This window comes from Lactuca sativa, chromosome 4 (genome assembly GCF_002870075.4).
Source record: "Lactuca sativa cultivar Salinas chromosome 4, Lsat_Salinas_v11, whole genome shotgun sequence".
Lineage (NCBI taxonomy): Eukaryota > Viridiplantae > Streptophyta > Magnoliopsida > Asterales > Asteraceae > Lactuca > Lactuca sativa.
In genome coordinates this window covers 13,566,765-13,590,317 of record NC_056626.2, presented here as the reverse complement: position 1 = coordinate 13,590,317, position 23,553 = coordinate 13,566,765, and the positions used below count along the sequence as shown (strand labels likewise).

The 23,553-nt window shown below is 33.5% G+C and overlaps 1 non-coding gene across 1 annotated transcript; it reads left to right on the top strand.

Moving 5' to 3' along the window:
* The first annotated feature begins 6,741 nt into the window (after nt 1-6,741).
* Nucleotides 6,742-6,848, top strand: LOC111918731 (small nucleolar RNA R71). The gene has a single exon (XR_002859335.1). It is a non-coding gene; the product is annotated as a small nucleolar RNA R71 (small nucleolar RNA).
* The last annotated feature ends 16,705 nt before the right edge of the window (nt 6,849-23,553 follow it).

Genomic DNA, 23,553 nt, shown 5'->3' with positions numbered 1-23,553 from the left:
TTATGTCCGTTTTATCCTCATATTTTCCAAAAAATGTCCGGTTTTACCCTTTTACCAGTGATAACAGGTTTTTAGGTTACCATTATATTATTTCGCAAAAAAACCCTTAAGTTTACAGTTTTTTTTACGTTTTACCCTTAAGTTTATAGTTTTTTTTTTATATTTTTACCCTAAGTATTTTTTTTCATATTATACGTATTAATGCAGAAAAAAACCATATTTATATACGAAAAAATATTTAATTAAATATTGTATTTACATTTTTTTTAAATGTTATATATATATATATATATATATATATATATATATATATATATATATATATATATATATATATATATATATATAGGTCTTTTCCCTGGATAAACCGTTTAACATGTAATAAAAAACAAATTAATATGTTTTTAGAATTACAAATGCATACTTTTATGTATTAAAAAATATACATGTCAATAACAAAACTTGTTTAATCATAAACGTGTTTATATATAATATTAAAAAATATAAATACGACATTTAATTAAATATTTGTTTCGTATATAAACACGATTTTTTTGCATGAATATGTATATTATGAAAAAAATAATTAGGGTAAAAGTGTAAAAAAATTATAAGTTAAAGGTAAAAACGTAAACAACTATAAATTTAAGGGTTTTTTGTGAAGTTAATATAATTATAACCTAGAAAACCTGTTATCACCGGTAAAAAGGTAAAACCTAACATTTTTTGGAAAATGTGAGGGTAAAAACAGACATAAAATCAAACTTTGGATAAAACCGAGAAAGTCTTAAAAAATTAAGGGTTTTTATGACATTAACCCCCCCTCCCCCCCCCCCCCCCCCCCCCCTTTTTTTTTTTAATTTAAAAGATAAAACTGATAAATTTATTTTAAATAAATTGTCTAATCAATATGAGTGGGTAGAGAAGAGTCGAGAGTCACCTATTTTAACTCATAGAAGGAAAATTCTGAAATTTAAATTAAACGTACAATTAGAATTATTTATGTTATAAACCTCGTTTTTTAAATACTTATATTATAGATCCTTATCATTTAAAAAATTAATTTTAATAATAAATATACTCGCATCTAAATTAGTTTTTTTTTTTTATTTTTTATTATTTTTTATTTTTTTTAATTTTATTTTTTATAATCTTGTCTAACGACAGATCTTCACGATCAAGAAGTGAGTAAAAATTCAACAGATACATGGTTTATGAAAAAGATTATACACGACTTAATTACTCAATAAGTTATTAAAGATGCTTTGAAGAAAAAATTTCTATTTGTATTTTTTTTTTTGTATTAGAAACAAATTATACATGAAGTTTGTTGAAAAAGTGGCAATAATGTTGAGGATATGAGAAATGTCCTACAAAGTACAAACAAAGTATATTTTTACTGACATTTTTTATTTTAATGTTCACTATCAATTTAATGGTTAAATGTTTATATAAAGTTATCATATATTTTATTTGTGTACGATGTTTAGGAACTTCACTATAAAAATGTATAAATAAATCATATTGTAATGTGTTTTAACTATGAAAAAAAATTGAAACCAAATTAGTTGTAAAACAAGAAAATTTAATATTTAAATTCTAATATCAAATCACTTAAATGATAGAAGAATAGTACACTATATAAATTTTATAGTTCCTTATGCACATAGTTCCAATACTCATTTCAATAACAGTCTTAATTTTTTGAACTTAACTCGCCACTAATTCACTAAAGGGGTTCTAGCCCAGCGATATCATATGTGATCCTTCCTCTTTGAGGTTGAAAGTTTAAGTTTCATTGGAGACGTAGATGGATTTATGAGATGGATTTATGAGTAATATACTAAGAATGGGTTAGATTTGTCACTCAAAAAAAAAAAAAACTCACCACTAATTCACAAAACATTTCTTTTATTATAATTTAAACTAAATAAGGTTAGATGTTAAAATTTTGGTATATTAACGAAGTCAAGGGCGGATCCATCTTGGAGCCTGGGATACCCCTCAAAAAAATTTCAACAGTATAATTTTTTTCGGAAAATTTCGTTTATGTTGTGGTGATCGTGCTTGAAGTGTCTTCTTACTCACTAAAACCCTAACTGGCCTCACTCGTTTTTCAGTCCTTTTCTCTCTGGTTTGGTAGTTAAAAGGGAGAGATAAGCGATTCAAATGGTCTAAGGAAATGTTACTAAGGGTAAGGGTTAAGAGGCTTTCAAAAATTCGAGTGTTTGTATGTTTAAATTGGGCAAAAAGGACATGGATACGCGCAACTGCATGACTGCTCCCGAAAACAGATCAAGACATTTCGTTATGACATAATTGACCCCTCGGGTTAAATCATATAAACAAAATCTACCCTTAAGCCATTTTATTTAATTAAAACCGTCTCTAGAAATTGCTATTTACCCCCTCGGGTAAAAAAATAATGATTTATTTTTATTATTACTATCAATATTACTTTATTATTATTATTATTATTATTATTATTATTATTATTAATATCTTTTAAAACAATTAAAATAATTACTTACCGAAATCCAAACGGATTCATAGATATATATTATCACTCTTTGCTTCATGATGAGAAAAGTTTTAACTTGAAGGGAATTGCATACATCTCTCGTTTGTTGATGGAAACTCACATTGCTTTTCCTTTAGTTTATAAATTATTAAATATGGCTAACAGTAATACCTATGGCTACATGAATTGTTTGTATGACCATATGTATCATTTAGCCACATATAATAAACGCGAAAAACCATATGGTTGTAAGCATATTATTGTGGCTTTTTTTAAAATTGTTTATGTGTCCAAATGTATCATTTAGCCTCAGTCGAATAATGTGGCCAAATATGGTCATCTACCACATGTGTGTGTTCGTTTTATCGGAAATAATGTGTAATGGATTCTAATGTAGCTGAAGGGAATACATATGGTCACATGATTTGTTTATATGAATGTATGTATCATTTAGCCACATATAATAAACATGACAAACCATGTGACTGTAAGCATTTTATGGTGACGTTTTTTTAATAGTTTCTGTGTCAAAATGTATTGTTTAGCCTCAGTAGAATAATGTGGCCAAATATGACCATCTGCCAGATCTTTTTTTCACTTTTATCGAAAATAATGTGCAATGGATTCTAATGTGGTTAAAGGTAATACATATGGTCATATGAATGGTTCGTATGGTCATATGTATCATTTAGCCACATATAATAAACGTGAAAAGCCATGAGGCTGTAAGCAATTTATGGTGTCATTTTTTTCTAAAAGTTTGTGTGTCCATATGTATCATTTAGCCTCTGTCAAATTAGGTGGCCATAAATGACCATTTACCATGTATTTTTGTTCCATTTATCGGAAATAATGTGCAATGGATTTTTAATGTGGCTAAGGGTAATACCTATTCTCACATGAACTGTTTGAATAACCATATGTATCATATTTTTTTTTCTAAAATGTGGCAAAACGATTTTTAAAAATGTGTGGTCGTAGGTCATTTTTGTTGTAGTGTTATTTTTCTACTCCTATTAGTTGTGAATCGGGTTGCTTCTCGACTTTATTATGGATCACTAGAGGCTCAGAGTGAAGGTCTTCATCAGTGGAGATCTCCATGATATGTGGTTGCGGTTTTGAATCTGGATTGTTAGGTGGTAAACATTCGTTCAATTGTCCAATTTGAGTCTCAATGTTTGATATGGTGACTTGTTGGTTCCTTATTATAGTGTCAATAGAATCATGTCTCTTCTCACTCGCTTCCATGTTCGGGTGGTGGTTCTTCTTTTTGGAAGTTCCTCGTCTGGTTTTCCTGAACTTCTCTTCTTTAGTTTTCGTGTATTCATCATAAGGTAACTGTGACATCCCCAATTTCACGGCCAGAAAAGACCGATTTGTTTATGCTTTATTTATAAATTAGAGTATTTTTTTGAAGAATAATATTACGGAATTTGTTCCCAAAAATATGATAAGTAAATTATTAAAGCATTGTCGAAGAAATGTATTTTCATCATATTAAACACGTTGGGATATTATTGTCAAAACAATGCATAAGCATAAACAAAAATAGTACAGGCCTTACAATATCTATTATTCTAATGACCTATAATACATAGATCTCTCATCAGATCATCACTCCTGTTCTCTTTTAACACTACCTGTATTACAAGAAGATGAGTGGGTTAGGCTTGGCATCCTGGTGAGCACATAGGGTTTTCAACCCACAATAATTAAGTTCATTAATTTCATCAAATCATTCAACTCGATTACCCATTCCCGTTATCTTCACTTTATGTCCCTAAAGTATCTAATTTAAGGGGCCTACCCTAAGGATTAACATCGAAATAGAAAAAACTGCTTAGGGGATTCCTTAGCAATATATGTCAATAAGGCAACCATGAGGGGGATGCAGTACACCTGGTGAACATGTAGTTCAAAAATACCTAAGGGTTCGAGCTTGTCGGCGTTCCACTGGACCGTCTAGAATAGTCCATGGTCGTCATCTATACTATGATAAATGACTGAATCAGCTCAAACATCGAGACCTCTCATCATTTATTTCATTATCTATATCATCTACGCATCTTTACCCATCATAATTATAGGTATAAAATACATATACACTTTAAATCAAGTAAAACATGTATAATTTGTTCATCCATCATAGATATGAAGAACACATATAATATGCACACATAGCATGCAATTTATATTAAATACTTCATATCTATGTGTAAGATGAAAGTAACTATGCACTTACTTGTTAAAGTGATGACTCGAAATTCGGGCAGTGCTTTGCTTCTAACAATTTTCTTTCCTTCGACGAAACCTAGTATCATTATTACTAGATATTAGTCTAATATTTATTGCGACTAGTTATTAGTCTAGATTCATCATTAACTCAAAGTCTACTTTCATTATCTATCAAGTAAGGAACAACCATGCAGGATTATATCGGAGGTAGGGTCCGTTTGGTATACGAAGTATACTGTTTGGAAAGCCCACTTTATACACCTCACTAAATCACAGCCTAGACACCATCCCCATAAGTAGATCAATCAGTATAACGAATTTGAATCACTGATAAGTCTTGTTTATAGGTTCATAATAACTATAATGAACTTAAACATAAGTTATACTTAAAGTAGGGTAAGCATAACTCACTTACAAGGGGGTTTAACGAAGAACCGAGAACTGCACAAGCAAAACTTCTAAGCCAAAAGGTCTTATTCTCAAGACCTTATGGTGCTCCATGACTCATCTCTAATACTTAGAAAGTGCTACGGAAAGGGGAAAAGGGTTTGGGGTGTTTTGGAAGTGAATTTGAGAAAAGGTGTGAAGAAATGGGATGATTTGTGCCTCTATTTATAGGCTATGAATTGGTGCAACACAGAGTGTTTTTAGGATGAAAACAGAGTGTTGAAGTGCCAGGTGTCGCGATCGCGTGCGAAGCCTTGGGGAAGAAGGTGTGGTTGAGATGGTGCCATGTGTCACCTCCGGAACTTAATAAAAAAGTTAAATCTATAATCTGTAACTTTGGCATGCGAGCTCCATTTTTGATGTTTTTATATCCATTTGTAGGCAGCGACGTGATCTTCAACTTTCGTTTAGACTCAATAGACTAGTTTTGACTTTAATTTAAAAGTTATATTTTAACAGGTTGGACAGTTAAAGTCTGTTAAAAATTCATAACTTTTTCATCCGACGTCCGTTTTCGACTGTCTTTATATTGTTGAGCTCCTATTAACAAGATATTCATTTCTCATTTAGGTTGTATCTGCTAAATATCGATCGATCTAAAATTCGATTTTCGGGCTGTATACTGCTATGCCAAATCTTAGAAAAATCATAACTTCCTCAAACGAAGTCAGATTTGGACGTTCTTTTTTTTTAATGTACGTTCTCGGTTTAACGTATACTAAGAATTTTGTTTACATCGCTAAGGCTAAAAAGTAGTTTATTAAAAAATTATTTTTTACGATATGCGACAATGTGTCGGTTTAGTCGCAAAACTTCGAAAGGTCATAACTTATTCGTTATAAGTCGGATTCCAACAGTCCTTATATCTCTGGAATCATTGTTACGACTACTTTAACTTTCTTCATAGATATTGGGTCTATCTATTATTTTATTTTTGATTATTATTATTATTATTATTATTATTATTATTATTATTTTGTATCGTTATAAGCACGTATATTGCACATAAATCACATAATACTCAAATAATTCTTTTTCATTGCCTCAAAAAAGGTTACAATTGTTGACCCTAACTATTACATTATTACACTAATGCTTAGCCAGAAACGAGAGTGCTACAGTAACCATTCGTTTCTAGGCTTCCTCCAATCTTCAACAAAATGATCACCACTCACATACGCTTTTTGATTCCCGTTCTAATGTAAGTCGAACTCTTTTGTCAAGTGAAGCCCACTACAATTGTCATAACCCACTTGTATGGCATGTATGGATTGACCCATCTTGGTAATTCTTCTATCCATATTTTTGAGCTTTGCCATCACTACAACCAAATTTCCGTATCCTCCATCTCCACCTACCTTGCCTCTTGTAATGTCTTCATGAGGGTTTTAGTATTCTCCATAATGATTAGAAAATTCTTCACTTAGTGCCTTGATTGTAGCCAAATTCTTCATCATCATTGGTCTAGAGAATAAAGGATTTGCCTCATGGTTACACGTATCCCATCATAGAATATTGACACTTCTTGTTGAACATTTAGGTTGTGTTGAGGAAAATTCCTGAGCAATCCCTTGTATCTCCCCTAAGCTTCATATAAGGACTAACCATCATTTTGCTTTAAAAATTCTATCTTCTTCTTTATTTTGGCTATCTTCAACGGGGGGATGAATTGTTCAATGAATGCTTCATGAAAGTTGGTCTAAGTTCTAATCGTTCCAGGTGCAAGTGACTTTAACCAAATTATGGCATCTCCTGTATATGTTACTTGAAGCATCCTTAGTAGCACCGTATCTTTTGAAACATTTTAAACATTGAATTAGTTTGGAATCTCCAATACATCATCGATGTGTTTAAAGGCATCTTCATAGTCTTTCCTGGAAAATGGCATATCCTTGAGCATTGAGAGAATATGTCCCTTGAGCTCAAAACTTGTCGTAGTGGGAATTACGGGTGGAACAAGAGCAGGTTCATTGTCATTATGCATTCTCCTCTTGTATTCCACCATGGTCATTGTTGTAATTCCCGCCATTTCTTCTACCTCGCATTTGACGTCGTCTTATGAATCGGTTTATGTTCCTTGATCGTATTGGGTGCCTTTGTTTTTTTGAGTTTCCTTGAAACTTTCAAACTTGTCCGATTGAAATGTGATACTTGAGTCGTCGACCTTTTTATCTTTCTTTTTATGGAATGTGGACTCAGGATCGTCTAGTGGTGGTATGATAGGTAGCTGTGATGCCTTGGTCACATATTACTAAAACAAAACAAAACAAAAACCGTAAAAACGAACTAAAAGTAAACAAACAAAAAAACGAAAAAAATTCAACTTTCATGATGTGACAAAGGATCGATTAACCAAAATAACAGATAAAATTATTTTTTTGTGGTTTTTACCCCATAAAAAGGATCGATTAACCTAAAGCAATATTATAAGCCGAAAATAGTCGTTCCTTGGCAACGACACCAAAAACTCGGTGTTCATAAAAATATTCCTATTAGTTTTAAATTTATAATAGAATGAAATTTATCTACTAATGCACTTATAGGTAGTGTACCTAGTTAGATAATAATATAGAAAAGTAAGTCGGGTGTCGATCATAGGGAACATGATTTTGCTAATAAATGAACTACGAAAATTTAATCTAGAAAACAACTAAAGTAGGGGTTTTTATTATCTAATTTTGCAAGTTCAGAATAACTTAATTTAGTCAAATAACTAACAAGTAAGCAAAACACTAACTAGAGACGATTGTAATCAAGAGAATAAAGACACTTTCGTTTAGCTTTGAATCCCCCCTTTTCCTATGGTTAGTTTAAAGATGTGGATTAATTTAGTTGGTTACATATATCAAAGTTACTAGAAGTCTTTGTCCAATCTCCTAACGTTTCACCAATTCATGAACCACTATGCAATGATCGTACACAAGTGGATACTAAATTGATTATTTAAGATTAATGGGCTATGTAAGATATATCTAACATTATTTATGATCAATACAAATAACCAAACATAATTATGATCAAATTAAGTTCTCTAACACAATTAAAGTTATTATCTTTATTACCTACTCTAGCATTTGATCCATCGCTAGATATAGAAATTTAATGGTCATAAACAACTAGGTAGACAAGTTCATGTAATTAAAATGATCATTCAACTACACTGAACATGAATCTAAGCAAAAAATATTAAAACTTTGAACTTGCTAGGTATTGAGAAATCAAATACAAGCTAAAACAACTTTATAAATCCATGAAAAGTAGAAACTAACACATAGTATTAGGGTTCATCATTATTAAACGAAAGCCTAATGATTTAGCTCATAATTTCAGAAAATGAAAACATAAAAACAAGAATTTAAACTAGACATGATCAATCTAAGAAAACCGAATGTATGATGTTAAATCTTGCAACAATCTAGTAATCTCTTGGTCTACCATCTTCTCATTCTTCCAAGGGTTAACTTTCGCAGCTTTTCTCTCCCAAAAGTCATCTAAATCTCTAGACTTTTTTTCAAATCGATATAATATCCAATATATATAGTTTCCATAATTTTTCTCTTAACATCGTGATCATAAGGGTGTCATGATGTGAACTCCGTATCTATCTCGTATTCGCCAAGGAAACTTGTACCTCTCCATATAGGAATCTTCTAGGACACGTGGTCATGACATGAAGGACCATATGTCCCATCGTGAGCTTTATTTTTAAGCATGGAAACAAGATCCTTCCAAATTTCATGTCGTGGACTTTAGAACACCACGTCGTCAAAAATGTGTAGGACTCGAATTTTGATCCTTTAAGCTCCTAGCTTTATCTCTAGTCCTGTAAGTATCCAACTTTTTTTAGTTTTCAGTCCATTTTCATCAAGAATGTCATTTTTGGCTGCAAAATACATTTGAACTTAATAAGTAACAAATATCATTGCAATTTACCAAAATATAGCCTAAAATGCATTAAAATAATGCCTAAAAATGTATATAAATATGGCAATATCAGGTTCTATGTAACGCTCGTGTTTCTGGGTTTAGCACTAATGGTGATGTAATAGTCTAGGTCAACCATTGTAACTCGTTTTAAAGTAATAAAGATGAATTACTTGAATATTATGTGAATTATGTGATTTTGTGTGCTTATTGCTTGTTTATAATAATATAATAAATAAAGAATAAAAATAAGCATCAAAAATAAAATGTTAGATAAACCTGATATCTATGAAGAAAGTTGTAGTGGTCGTGACAAGGATTTCGGAGATATAAAGAACGCCGAAATCCGAGTTATAACGAAGAAGTTATGGCTTGTCGAAGTTTCGCGATAGAACCGGCACGACACTGCGCGACGTAAATTGTGAATTTACGATAGAGGACTTTTTAGCCCTAGAAATCTAAACGAAATTCGTAGTATTTGTTAAACCGAGAGTGTGTATAAAAAGAACACCCAAATCTAACTTCATAGGAAGAAGTTATGATTTTTATAAGTTTCGAATCGGCTGACACAACCTACACGAGAATCGAAGATCTCGGCAATAGGAGCTCAACGATAAAAAGACAGAGGAAAACAGAGCTTGTATATAGAAGTTACGAGTTTTACACGGTCGTTTAACAGTGTAATCGTCTCATACTATTATATTTAAAATCGGTCGAGAATTAATCGACAAAGTCTAAACAAAAGTTGTAGAGTACGGTCTAACCTACACGTGGATATAAAGAACGTCGAAAATGGAGCTCGTATGTGAATGTTATGAATTTTAGAAGTCGGAGTGGGAAATCTCGAAGCTGGGTGCGAGGGGTACGCCTAACGTACCTTCGAACGCCCTGCGTACCGAAGTACGCCCCACGTACGAAGGAGGTACGCCCCGCATGTTGACTTTTTCCTCTGTCTGTATTGAGCCATGATGACCCAACCATCTTCGGACACGTGTCGTACGACCTTGGAGTACACCCAATGTACTCGGAACTAAGCTCAACGTAGTGCGAGCCCTCGCGACTATAAAATGGGGCCGAGGGCCAACCGACTTGTTCACTCTTTTCTCACATCTTTCTCCCTCTACTCTCTCTCTCTAGACTATCCTAACTCCCCCGAATCCTAGGAAACCTTGATAGCTCTAGAAGGAGGCCTCAGAGAGCTCGAAGGCTCCGAGAAAAAGAGTTTTCGGTTTGAAACTCTGCCCGTGGAGAGCCCGGTTTTCAAGCAAACTTCCCAGTTTTGTCAAAGAATATTAGTTTTTAGAAGTGAGGTGTTGGCCGAATCACTCCGTATCAGGTGAGTGTATAGTCGCTTTCATCTTACACATAGATATGAAGTATTTCATATAAATTATGTGCTATGTGTAAATATATGTTATCTGTTTACCTGAGATGTTTGCTGGATGAAAAATCTGTACTTCTTTCCTTCAGATCTGAAACTTTTTCCTTCAGATCTACACTTTCTCATCTTAGATCTAAACTTTTTCTTCAAATATAAACTGTATACTTTGAGATCTATGTTGGATGAAATATCTGAACTTCTTTCCTTTAAATCTGAACTTTTTCTTCAGATCTAGACCGTATATGTATTTTATGCTTTGAAAGTTATGCCGGATGAAAGATGTAAACATTATTTTTCAGATCTAGACCGTATATGTATTTTATGCTTTGAAAGTTATGATGGATGAAAGATGTAAACTTTGTTCTACAGATCTGGACCTTGTATGCATTTTATATCTACAAATATGTTGGGTAGAACATGGGTAGATGAAATAGATGATGTGTGACAAAATGATGAGAGTGATGGGTTTCGAGCAAAACATCAATCCTATGGTGTACATGCAAACCCTAATAGCTTCGGATCTAGTTTGTCTAATGAACATGCAATTGATAATCCAAAGCCGTAAACCCTAGATCTAATAAACTATAACTAAAATTAGGGTTTAGATCTTACCTTTGATTGTTATATAGCAATAACAATCAATCCTTGGCTTCAGAAGGCTTAGTGCTTCAAGTGTTGCACCTCTAATGGAGTCACAAACACCACTAAGAAACTTGGATGAAGAGGGAGGAGAGAGGAGGCACCAAAAAACGGCTGGAAACCCTAAAGGAAGTATTCACCACGTTTTTAGGGCCATAAGGGTTCCTTATATATACTGGCTATTAGGGTTTACAGCTAGGAAACCCTAATCTGACTGCTTAAGCCCTAAGCAGCCCATGGACCCCTTCTTGAACATGACTTGGACGATTTCTAATGGGCTTCCCCATAGAATTCATCCAACCTATTATTCCAAGGCGATCCATAGCCCAATTGCAATTATCTTATAATTACAATTCCAGTCCCCTAAGTTTAATTAATCTCTTTTAGCCACAAAATTAATTCTTTATTAATTCTTGACTAATATTAATTAAACAATATGATTTCTCCTTTAATATATTATTCTTATAATATATTAATAAATCATAATTAAACCTTTCTCTCCTTAATTCATCCTACATATTGCTATGGTGAAGGCAACCCAAAAGGACCATGCTCATAATCGGGTCAAGTACATACCAAAATAGTTATGGACTTAGATACTAATCCAACAGTCTCCCACTTGGATAAGTCTAATAACTATTTTTCACAACTTCAAAACCTGATCAGCAATTGTAGCTTTCAAAAGCTGCTGTCAACTCTGATGTTATCAGATACGCGTGTCCTTTAGATAAGGGATTATATATTCCTCCGTTCTCAAGATATCGTATAGACACAAGACATGGATTCAAATCATTCTCTCTGTCTGTGTATTGTTTCCCGACATTTGATTTATGACAACTGACAACAGACTACAATTGAACACATAAACTTAGTCCCGGCTTGGCCAAGCGCTTAGGTGCCATCACTAAATCATCGAGGGGCCCACAAATATTGCTTTTATCCCACTTTGGGTAAAAGGAATGGATAAATTTTGACTCAAATGCTTGCTTGCACCTACTAATCGAATCACACACAACAATAAGTTTTATAACACCAAGTTACTGGTGCGTTTACTTATCATCAATGTGCAACCGACCAACAAATAACAACTCACACGTCTCGGTTTCAAGAATATACAATGTTATCATCTCACTAATCACCTGTGATAAATCCATGAAGTGATTCAAGTGAGTGTGGGTTTAATCCAATACTTTAATATTGTCAAAGCACTCATGAACTCTGCAACAAACTTGTGCTATGTCTAAACACTTTAGACAATCTACAGGCAAATTCATGACAGTCTTCCTTCATACCTACTTCCAACGTATGACCGACTGTGGAGGTTCGAATAACCCAGTTATTCTGGAAGTCAAAACATGCAAAATGAAACACAACAATAATACTTAATCATATATGGCCCCAAAACTTTTGAGCGTAAATAAAACACCTTTTATTTAAACACCATATCGACTACTCATTATTCATTGTTTAATGTTTCGGATAATCAACTTATTACTTGAATTACAACAATAGCTGTCCTATGCTCCGGGCATGCACACTATGTTACCGATGATCCTTACTTTGTGAAATAGATCAATTGAAAACCTTTCCAATGAAACTCATTTCACAATTCCCAATCCTTATCATTAGTGTAAGATCACAACATTCTTGCCACTAATAGAATATGGTAGATTCTAACATTTTATGCAATGATCCTTTCGTAATGTCATAGCACAAAAGTCACCAAGACTCGGCTAATGAAATTCCATGGTATTCTATCGGAAATTGTTACAAGACAATTCCATAGACGCGAAGTCTCACATTTAAAGTACATTCCTTTGAACATCCTTCTTGCATAAAAGTTTCTAATCTAGACATAGACTTTCAATATCCAACTCCCAATATGGACACATTTCCATATTTGCCATATGACAACTCATTCTAAAGAGAATCTTATTTATTCAAAATAATGTCAACATGGTCCATCCAATACTATACTTCCAAATACTCACAAGCAACAAATCCTTGGCGAACCTTAGATCGTCCTTTGATAGTTGTTTAATTATTTTAGCCAAAACCGTTCTAGTCCTTTTTCCCTCTTAATGCGCTAAGCATTTAGAAAATTTTAGAATGATCAAACATTATAGCATATGCAATCGATCCTATACCTGAGGCATATGGAACACAATTCATAATGTTTAACATTAAGACGTGATACTTTACCAGTCTTCTACTATAAAATTTCTAATTTCCATGTTCTCACAATTTTGATTATGAAAAGGGATGCCGTAATCATAACCAAATTTTGAGAATGCAGTTATCCTTTCCATATATAGAATTTCCTCATGTTGAACCATTCCAACACAACATTCATATATATATATATATATATATATATATATATATATATATATATGACTAAATTTGATTAAAATTCCACAATCTAAGCCTTTAGATTTGAAATGAAGTATAATATTCTCTCCCTTAATTATAGCAAAACAACTTTTCAACCCCTACAACTTGGCAAAGTGAATCTTTGTTTTCTATAATTAATATTGCTAACTTGCAATACTTGAAATCATAATCATATTCCCACTAACACGATGATTATTACCATTCAAGCATAACACTTATGCTCCCACTAGGTTTGACATATATCTAGAAAACATCTGAACTTCCAGAAAACAATGTTTATTGAATTCCTTAAGTTCATATTTCTAAATACCTGATGCATTGATAAGCCTTTATCTAAGCTTCTTAATCTCATACACCTTTGCCTTAGAAAGCTCACGTGTGTGTCTAAAGAAATTCAGAACTTATGTTACTAAGTCCCAGATGTTCAGACTAATTGCCAAATCTCACAATTCAAACTATGAAAAGGGATGCCGTAATCATAATCGAATTTTGAGAATACAATTTTCACAATTGCAATCTTCTTAAAATCTCTCTTAGTGAAAGCATTTCATCACAATCATTTTCATGATGGAGAGAAATCTTATGACACTTAGATTTCAAAATGTATGTGTTCTTATCCATGTGAATTTGTCATAACAACAATCATAAGACAATGTTTGCGACAAATCCAAACTCATATGGACCGAATGTGCTCAATCTCGATTTCTTGCCTCATGGTAACATGAATGCCCACCATGTCTTCCAAGCAACTCACCATTTCATATCAATGTACTTTCCATTGATCAAGGTGCTTTGTCTTTATGCATTCAAATGAGAACTCATAGAACTCACATGCATAATTAACTCAATTGGAATGGCATGGAAAAAGAGTATGTCATCCACGATAGGCTTTAAACCTCAAGTCGTGTGCTAGTGATGATCAACTAGGTTAAACTCTTGATTTGTTCTTGAAACCTTTCAAGACCATTAAGACTCCCATTAACTCCTTGACATATAAGATTCTTTTTGTCAAGGAACTTTTCTTGACAAAACAAATATTCAAGAGTTAGTGTAGCTTCTTATCAAGTTTAACACTTCACTCAATTGGTCCTAGTTGGTCTTTGTCTTATCCAAGACATCACAACTTACAAATTTCAAATGTACAAGAATAAGAAACTTTCTTATTCTACATTTGATAAGTGTTACAAACCTACTTAAGACTTGTCACTCATGTCATAATCTTGACTCTAAGACTTGATATTGGAACGAAGTATGATTGACTTCTTGATTTAACTATTTCTATAATTCTTGATTCCTATTCTTAGACATACAAATGTACTAAGACTCACTTAGAGGATAAATTGAGATATGGTTCTTAATCATTAAGACTTATCATAAAACACAATAAAAGGTACTCTCCCTTCTTCTTAGAATAGAGAAACTTTTATCTTTTTGCCTACTTGATTCTTCTTATTCGTTCTGCTATTTATCAAAACTCTTTCAACCAACTCAGAATTACACTTAATCTTATAAGTATAATCATATTTACTAAACTTTAGTAAATCATGACGAATATCTTTATCATTCTTGTGGTGGACTTGATTAACATACAACCTAGTGTACTCGATCTCTCAGTCCTTTACTTGACACTTTGCCAAAGATTTAGTCTAATTCCCAAATATGAAGTTTCTCATTCATCACGCAATGCATGTTGCATGATTCTAAGCTTCTGTCCAATTGAAACTTGGGCGATGAGAAACTCTCCCTATTTGGTAAATTCTCGACATTTCACAAATAACATAATCAAAAATCATATCCAATTCAACATTGCTAAAATTAGAAATACATAAACATCCATTTTCACATATGCCATTGCAAGGATAAATAAATAAGACTAAATCAAAATTCACTTTATTGCGAAAAACTTTTCCTTACAATGCAATTCAAATGAAAACTATGTTATTTCAATTTCTAAACAATCTATTCTAACTCTAAAGTAGTAGCTCAAAAATCCGATCTTCAAGCAATGCGATTGAAATCCATTTCTTCACGATCAGATTCAGCTTACTTCTTCCCTTAAGCTTCCTCTCTTTTCTTCGATCCTACAAAACATCAAAATGTAATCTTATCACATCATGTATTGAAAATCAAAGAATAGGAACTTATAGAGTTAGTTATTGGACTTTACCTGGAATAGATCCATACGTCTTGACTCTCCCATCTCTTAGATCTCTTAGGTAGTTTGGGCAGCTTCGTCTCCAATGCCCCTTCTCTTGGAAATAAAAGAAAATGGACTCCTTTGGCATAACACATGGGACAATCTCATACTTAGTTCTTTCTGGACTTCCAATGTTGCCAGTGTCCATTGAAGTTTGGGAGTTTGATTCAGCAGACAAATTTGCTTGACCGGCATGCTAAATCATTGCTGATTCAGCAGCTATAAGCAAATAAGTGAGACTGATGAGGGTCACGTCGTGGTCCATCATATAGTACTCTCTAATGAACTCACTATATGATTCAGGAAGCGACTGAAGAACCTAGTCAACAGCCAACATCTCTGAGATATCGACACCCATCATCCTTAACCTATCAATGTGTGACTTCATCTCTAAGATGTGTGCACACACAGGTTTCCCATCTTCGTGTTTACTTGCCAAAAGGGCTTGAGTGAGCTTGAACTTTTCAAGCCTTCGAACATGTGGTTTAGGGAGAATAATTGGAGGAGGTGGAGGAAGTGAAGCATGATCTCTAGTTCCTCGATCATATCGTGGAATATCATCTCCATTTGGAAAACTTGTTCCGTGGGATTTGGGAAGACCATTGTAAGATTCAGACATCTACAAAACGGGAGAAATTCAAGTCAAGTTGATTAGAATCCTTGATGTAACACCCAAATGAAGCATCAAGGCTAGGATCCAACACAATACTCTACAATCTAGTTGCAGAATATTTGAAGGTAGGTAAATGACGATTTACCAATTTCCACCATGAAAAAACAAAAAAGAAAATTTAAGTTTTAAATGAATTGAAACTCCTAGATCTTTTGAGATTCATTGAACTTTTCAATGGCATGTTTAATCTCAATTATGACCTTCAACTTTGTGACTGGGATGCCGAGGATCACAAACAAGGTGTGAATAACAGTGCGAATCACGTGGTGCACTCAATGCTACTATCACCTAATCAATGTGCCGGTTAGCCATACACGCTCCATTGATCTATGATAACCATCGAGCCACCCTTCGCTACCAATGCCAAACCCAAATTAGTGTGTCAGTTAACGATACACGCTCCAATAACGTCTCGGCAAGGGTACGAAGTGTAATTCCATGGATTAGCATATAATTTCACATTTTGCCTAAAGTAACTATGATTTGGGAATTTGTAAAAGCATTTAGTTACTTTGTAGTTCATTATACTTATAATGGAAGGTTTCTGTCCTATCCTACCCGTTCGGCTAACAACCCTCCACTAATCAAGAGTGCGGTGGGTAAGAGTGGATACCCATTCAATCGCCATTTTATAGGCAATTTCCTTAAACACCCCTTATAAATCAGCTTCGTGAATGAGGCCTACTAACGGTAAGACTGACTCTTTATTCATATATATATATATATATATATATATATATATATATATATATATATATATATATATATATATATAATATTAAACTTTTAATGTTACATATATATAGTATAGGGTGTATTTTACGCTTTTAAAATACTAGGTGGTTTTATTAACTTTCTCTTTTAATTAAACTTTTAATTAACTTAACAAAACCATGAGGGTGTAATTTGAACTTTTCAAAATACTAGAGTTTTTAGAATTTAAATATTACATAATTAAACTATTAATCAAAATTTTAAATTCCAAAATTTGAGGGCAAGTTTTGAAACATTTCAAAACATTAGGATTTAGAATTTAAATATTTCAAAATTAAACTTTTATTCAAAAATTTAAATTCCAAAACTTGAGGGCATGTTTTGAAACTTTTCAGAACATTAGGGTTTAACTATTTAAATTTAAAAAAACAAAACTTTTAAGTTCAAATTTAAACTATAAAACCTAAAGGGGAAAATTGAAACTTTTTCACAAGATAATCCAAATCTAAATTACAAATAATCAATCTTTATCAAATAAAACAAAAGATTATCTAAATTTTGACGATTAATTATCTTCTATTTTGGCAAGGATAATCACCCAATATAGATAAAATTCGGATTTTATTGACAAAAAACATTTTAGGTAATTATCCACAACCAAAACAGGTCAAAATCCCGCAAAAACAACATTCTGTGACTCAGACTCGTTGAGTCAGCATTGGACTTGGCGAGTCCAGCCCCCAGAAATTCAAATATTTCGATTTTAAGCTTGAATAATCAAATATAGCATCAAATACATCAAACAAACATCCCTAGGCTCTGATGCCACTGATGGGCTTCGAGCAAAACATCAATCCTATGGTGTACATGCAAACCCTAATAGCTTCGGATCTAGTTTGTCTAATGAACATGCAATTGATAATCCAAAGCCGTAAACCCTAGATCTAATAAACTATAACTAAAATTAGGGTTTAGATCTTACCTTTGATTGTTATATAGCAATAACTCAATCCTTGGCTTCAGAAGGCTTAGTGCTTCAAGTGTTGCACCTCTAATGGAGTCACAAACACCACTAAGAAACTTGGATGAAGAGGGAGGAGAGAGGAGGCACCAAAAAACGGCTGGAAACCCTAAAGGAAGTATTCACCACGTTTTTAGGGCCATAAGGGTTCCTTATATATACTGGCTATTAGGGTTTACAGCTAGGAAACCCAAATCTGACTGCTTAAGCCCTAAGCAGCCCATGGACCCCTTCTTGAACATGCCTTGGACGATTTCTAATGAGCTTCCCCATAGAATTCGTCCAACCTATTATTCCAAGGCGATCCATAGCCCAATTGCAATTATCTTATAATTACAATTCCAGTCCCCTAAGTTTAATTAATCTCTTTTTTGCCACAAAATTAATTCTTTATTAATTCTTGACTAATATTAATTAAACAATATGATTTCTCCTTTAATATATTATTCTTATAATATATTAATAAATCATAATTAAACCTTTCTCTCTTTAATTCATCCTACATATTGCTATGCTGAAGGCAACCCAAAAGGACCATGCTCATAATCGGGTCAAGTACATACCAAAATAGTTATGGACTTAGACACTAATCCAAAAGAGAGGCCTCGATGTTTACGATGTTTAAGATGATCCAGTCATCTAGCGAAGTATAGATGACGACCACAGACTTTTCTAGGCAGTTCAGTGGAACGCTAGCAGGCTCGCAGCCTTTAGGTGTTTTTAAAGATGTACTCCATCCCCCCATGGTTGCCTTATGGACACATACGGTTGAGGAATCCCCTTAGTAGTAGTGTCCACCCCGATGAAATTCCGTAGGATAGGTCCCTTATAATAGATGCTTTAGGGACGTAAAGTGAGAATAACGAGAATAGGTAATCGAGTTAGTGATTTGATGAAAATAAATAATTAACTTATTATTGTGGGTTGAAAACCCTATATGCTCACCAGGCTCCCCAGCCAGACCCACTCAATTTTCTTGTATTACAGGTAGTGGCAAAAGCATAGTTGGATGATTTGACGAGAGATTACGGAATTGAGGCCATATAGTGTGTTGTGGCCTAAGATGTTTAATTCTTTTTGGTTTTTGCTTATGGTCTGTATCGATGATTCACATCCCGAGTTTTTGTAATGTAATGAAAATACATTTCTTTAAGAAATGCTTGATAAAATTTATATCATATTTTGTTTTGGGAACAAATTTCGCAATACTTTTCTTAAGAAGTTACTATGATTTTTATTAAAAAGCATAAACAAAATCGGTCTTTTCTGGCCGTAAAAATGGGGATGTCACATTCTATTACTAAACTTTATTGCTTTAAACTATTACTTACGTAGAAATATGAATATATGTGAAAATCGTGTAAATCCGTGCATGTATGGATCCGTTATGATGAAAACAATATTTCTCAAATAGCAAGTAGCACACAGGATCGTGTGGGTTTCCCTTGAGGCCACACGGGGTCGTTTGGATGAGTCTGTTTAACTAAAAAGTGCAATTTTTTCTCATGTTAACAATCTACCTTGCATAGTTCTTGAAGAGCCTTTTCCCATTAACTCTGTACAACTTATATAGGTTCTCACACATGACTAAGAGGTGTTTTATCATCCAAAAACATCCCACACAATCTATTAAGTGCTCTGTGAAACCTTTAAGAAGACTGTGATAATAATGTTTAAAAGAAAGGTTAAATAGTTTATTTTGCACTTGAACATTCCAAAGTCCACAAAAAATTGCTCCAAACTTGTTGAACACCCAAGAGGATGTCGTCAAGCGCATGAAACCATTACTAATCTCACTGAAATTCCCAATCTAACTATAGAATCCTCAATTCCATTCCATGTTCCAAATTTTCCCTTGGGCCAAAACAATTATGCGAGCTAGAGATTTGCTATCATTCCTTCATGTTTACATTCCACTATCATCTAAGTGCTTTAATTCATTTTCATGAATGTCATTCACTTCTTAGATGTGATTTCTTATGTAATTATTAATACATTTCCGAACATGACCTTATGGCCCAATATTCCATACATTCATCTAACGATCATTCAAGTCTTCATGTTCTTGCATTCAAATAATATTATTTGTATCAAATCATGTTTATAAGTGTCATATACTCATCAAATGCTCACATACAAAGGATTCTATTATTTTCATCATAAATTTCCCCAAAAACCATAAAACAATTGCTTATACTTGATTCTACCATAATGGATGAATTTGAGAATTCCAATTGGATTTGTTGCTACCAAATATCATATAGGTCACAGAGTTCAATCCAATTTCATTAACTATTGCAATATCCCTAATGTGGGTTTTCTAGGGTTCATGACGATTTTCACCTAAATCATCCAATCCACCAATATAGTGATTGGTTTGAGGTTGGAATTAGCAAAACTACAAAAGGGAGGTTAGAAACCAAAACCCTAACCATTAGAAGAAGGTAATTTCGACATTGGGTTTCAATCCGCAATGATAAACTCAAAAATAGAGCTAGAGGAGAAGGATTATACCTTCTTAGCCTTTGATTGCTTCCCTTATTACTTGGATGCTTAAAAACTACACTTTAATCAAACCCTAGGTGGAAGAAGATGAAGAATCTCCATTTAAAAAGTCTCTAAGATGATAAATAAATAAATGGAAGAAAATGAGGAGAGTGTTCATCTTATTTCCTACTTTTTCACATTTAGTCCCTCACTTCATGCATTTTGTCCCTTTTTCACCATTACTTCATTTATCTTCACATATTTCTAAAAGGTTGACATAAAAAGTCCTCCTCCATCCATTATATAACTTTAGTAGTCCCTTCCACTAACTGAGTCAACCCTTTGGTCAACTCACTTTGCCAATTTGACACTTTTGGCCCTTGGACTTTGATGTTTTGTCATTTCCACTTTTAACTTTTTAAGGTCCATATCAACTAATGATATGATTATCCCATAATCACTTATTTACATAAATCATCCTTTATCTATTTACTTAATTAGTTTAAGAGGGTTTTCTTAAATTTTATGATGTTACATAACATATGCAGTACAAATGCTAAAGTCTAACTATCATCCCATATTAACCTACGAATGTTATAGATTCGACTATTAAAGCCATTGCCTATCAACAAAAGGGATAAGCAATCCAAACAATTGATCTAACCTAAAGCCTAAATTATCACTGACAGGTTACTTGTCGCATATGTAGTCGCACTCGGCGATCTATCTATGTGACCCTCAACTTAACAAACGTACCTAGGAACTTACACTATCTTTTTTTGATCTTAGCTTTCCTCTATAATCAACTAATCTTCTTTATCTAAGGGAAATTGGAGAACATAAACAAGTTCCTGATGATATCCCTCCGCCTCTCTATAACTCTAACTCGCGAGGAAATCCATAGATCTTCCTGTTGTTGCATGTTAAAATTTTACCACTACAATCACACTTGAACTGGCGAGGCGTCTCCATAGCTGAATCTCCAACAACTACCATATCTCACCCATTCGTTAACTAGGATTCTTGTGTATATCTGAACCTTACTAATTCATGATAGGGACTCTTAGTTATCTTTAACTACTACTAATAACTTGTTGCGTATGGATCGATGAATCGGTCTCCAATCTTATCATGTATACTGCTGCTACATTAACCACTTCGGGATGTATTACCATATGTTTAATTATCTGCTACTATATTTTTCTTATATTACTTCCGTTCTCATCATTTGAGCACCTGAAACGTCCGTACTTACAGAAACACTCTCTCCGTTGACACTGATCCCACTGCTGTAATTCTCCGGTACACGATAAGTAAATCCTTACTGCGGATTAAACCACACTCTCTACATATGGTATATGTCTTGAATGATCCACCCTTTTTTACATGAAAGTATTCGACGCTCCTTATAATGAACTACGTCACCTAATGAATTCCTAGTCAAATGGATCATATGCGATGGGGATAAACCCTACATCCTTAAACGCGAGAACCTATATGGTTTTCTTGTCCATCTGAGACTAACCTGGGGATTTGGTAACTCCTGGATTCTATTTAACGCGTTAAAGGAAAGTCTAACCATTTTTTGAGAATTAGTTAGAGAATCTCATAACCTTTGGGTATTCTAGCAAAAGGCTCACTTCTTTTACCCTTTATCACTAAAACGAGCAATCTCTATCTACTTTTCTTGCACTCACTTGGACTGTGATGTCGAAAGCGATATTCTTACATTACAGACCAAAACCAGATAAGTTGGTTCAGGACGTACTAAGGCATACGCTTGGGCAATTGGTATAAGAGGATCTTATTAATGTACTAGAAGCAACAATAATATTTTTTGGATTACATACTAATACATTTGAAGGTAAACTGGACCTAATAACTTTTGGATTAGGTGTCTAAGCCCATAACTATAATTGGTATCTACTTGACTCAAGAGTAGCATGGTCTATTTGGGTTGCATGGCACCGGATAAATTTGTAAGGATGGACTTATGAGAAGAGGATATTTATGACTTATTAATATATTATAAGTTCTAATATATTAATATGAAATCATATTATTTAATTAGTATTGATCAAGAATTAATTTGGAATGAATATTGTGAACAAAAGAGACTAATTAAATATATGGGGATTGATTGTGTAAATCTTTCATACTTATAAAGTGGGCTTATGATCCATAGTTATTTATGTTGGGATTAACCCATGTGGTGACCCATGGATACTCAATGGAGGTTAAAACCCATGGATCCTAAGGAATGTGGAAAGTCATGCACGTTAGGGTTTGCATGGTGTAACCCTAGTTTTGCTACACTATATAAGAAACCCATTAGCTCCTAAAATTGGCACCCTGGTGTTCTTGGAATAGCTATAGCCGATTTTAGACTGTATGTATTCTCTCTCAAGTCCTCCATTGTTGGTGGGTTTGTGTGATTCCATTTGAGGTGCAACAATTAGGGAAGTAAGTTTTTAAAGGCCAAACTCAAGAAGTTCTACAAGCTACAACAAAGAGGTAACTCTACAACTTAATTTTATGTTGATTATGTCATTTCCATGCTAGTTGTAGGCTTAATGCTTTAGAAACAATACTGCATGTATAATTAGAGAAAACAGAGATCCAAAGCATTTAGGGTTGTATGTGTACCATAGGATGTTGTAGTATACTAAAACCCTTCAGTGGTATCAGAGGCTAGGATTGTTTTCCGTTATACTTGATGTTTCATTGGTTTTCAAAGTGAAGAAATCGATTTTATTGCCTTCTACCCAGTGAACTCGCCGAGTCCGGTAGGGGACTCACCAAGTCCACTCAGAAAAAGTCCAACTCGACGAGTCCAGTTCATGTACTCGCCTAGTTGGTGCTTCAGTGGGTAGTTTTTCGAGTTTTTGGCCTGTTTTAGATTAGAATCATTACCACAAAA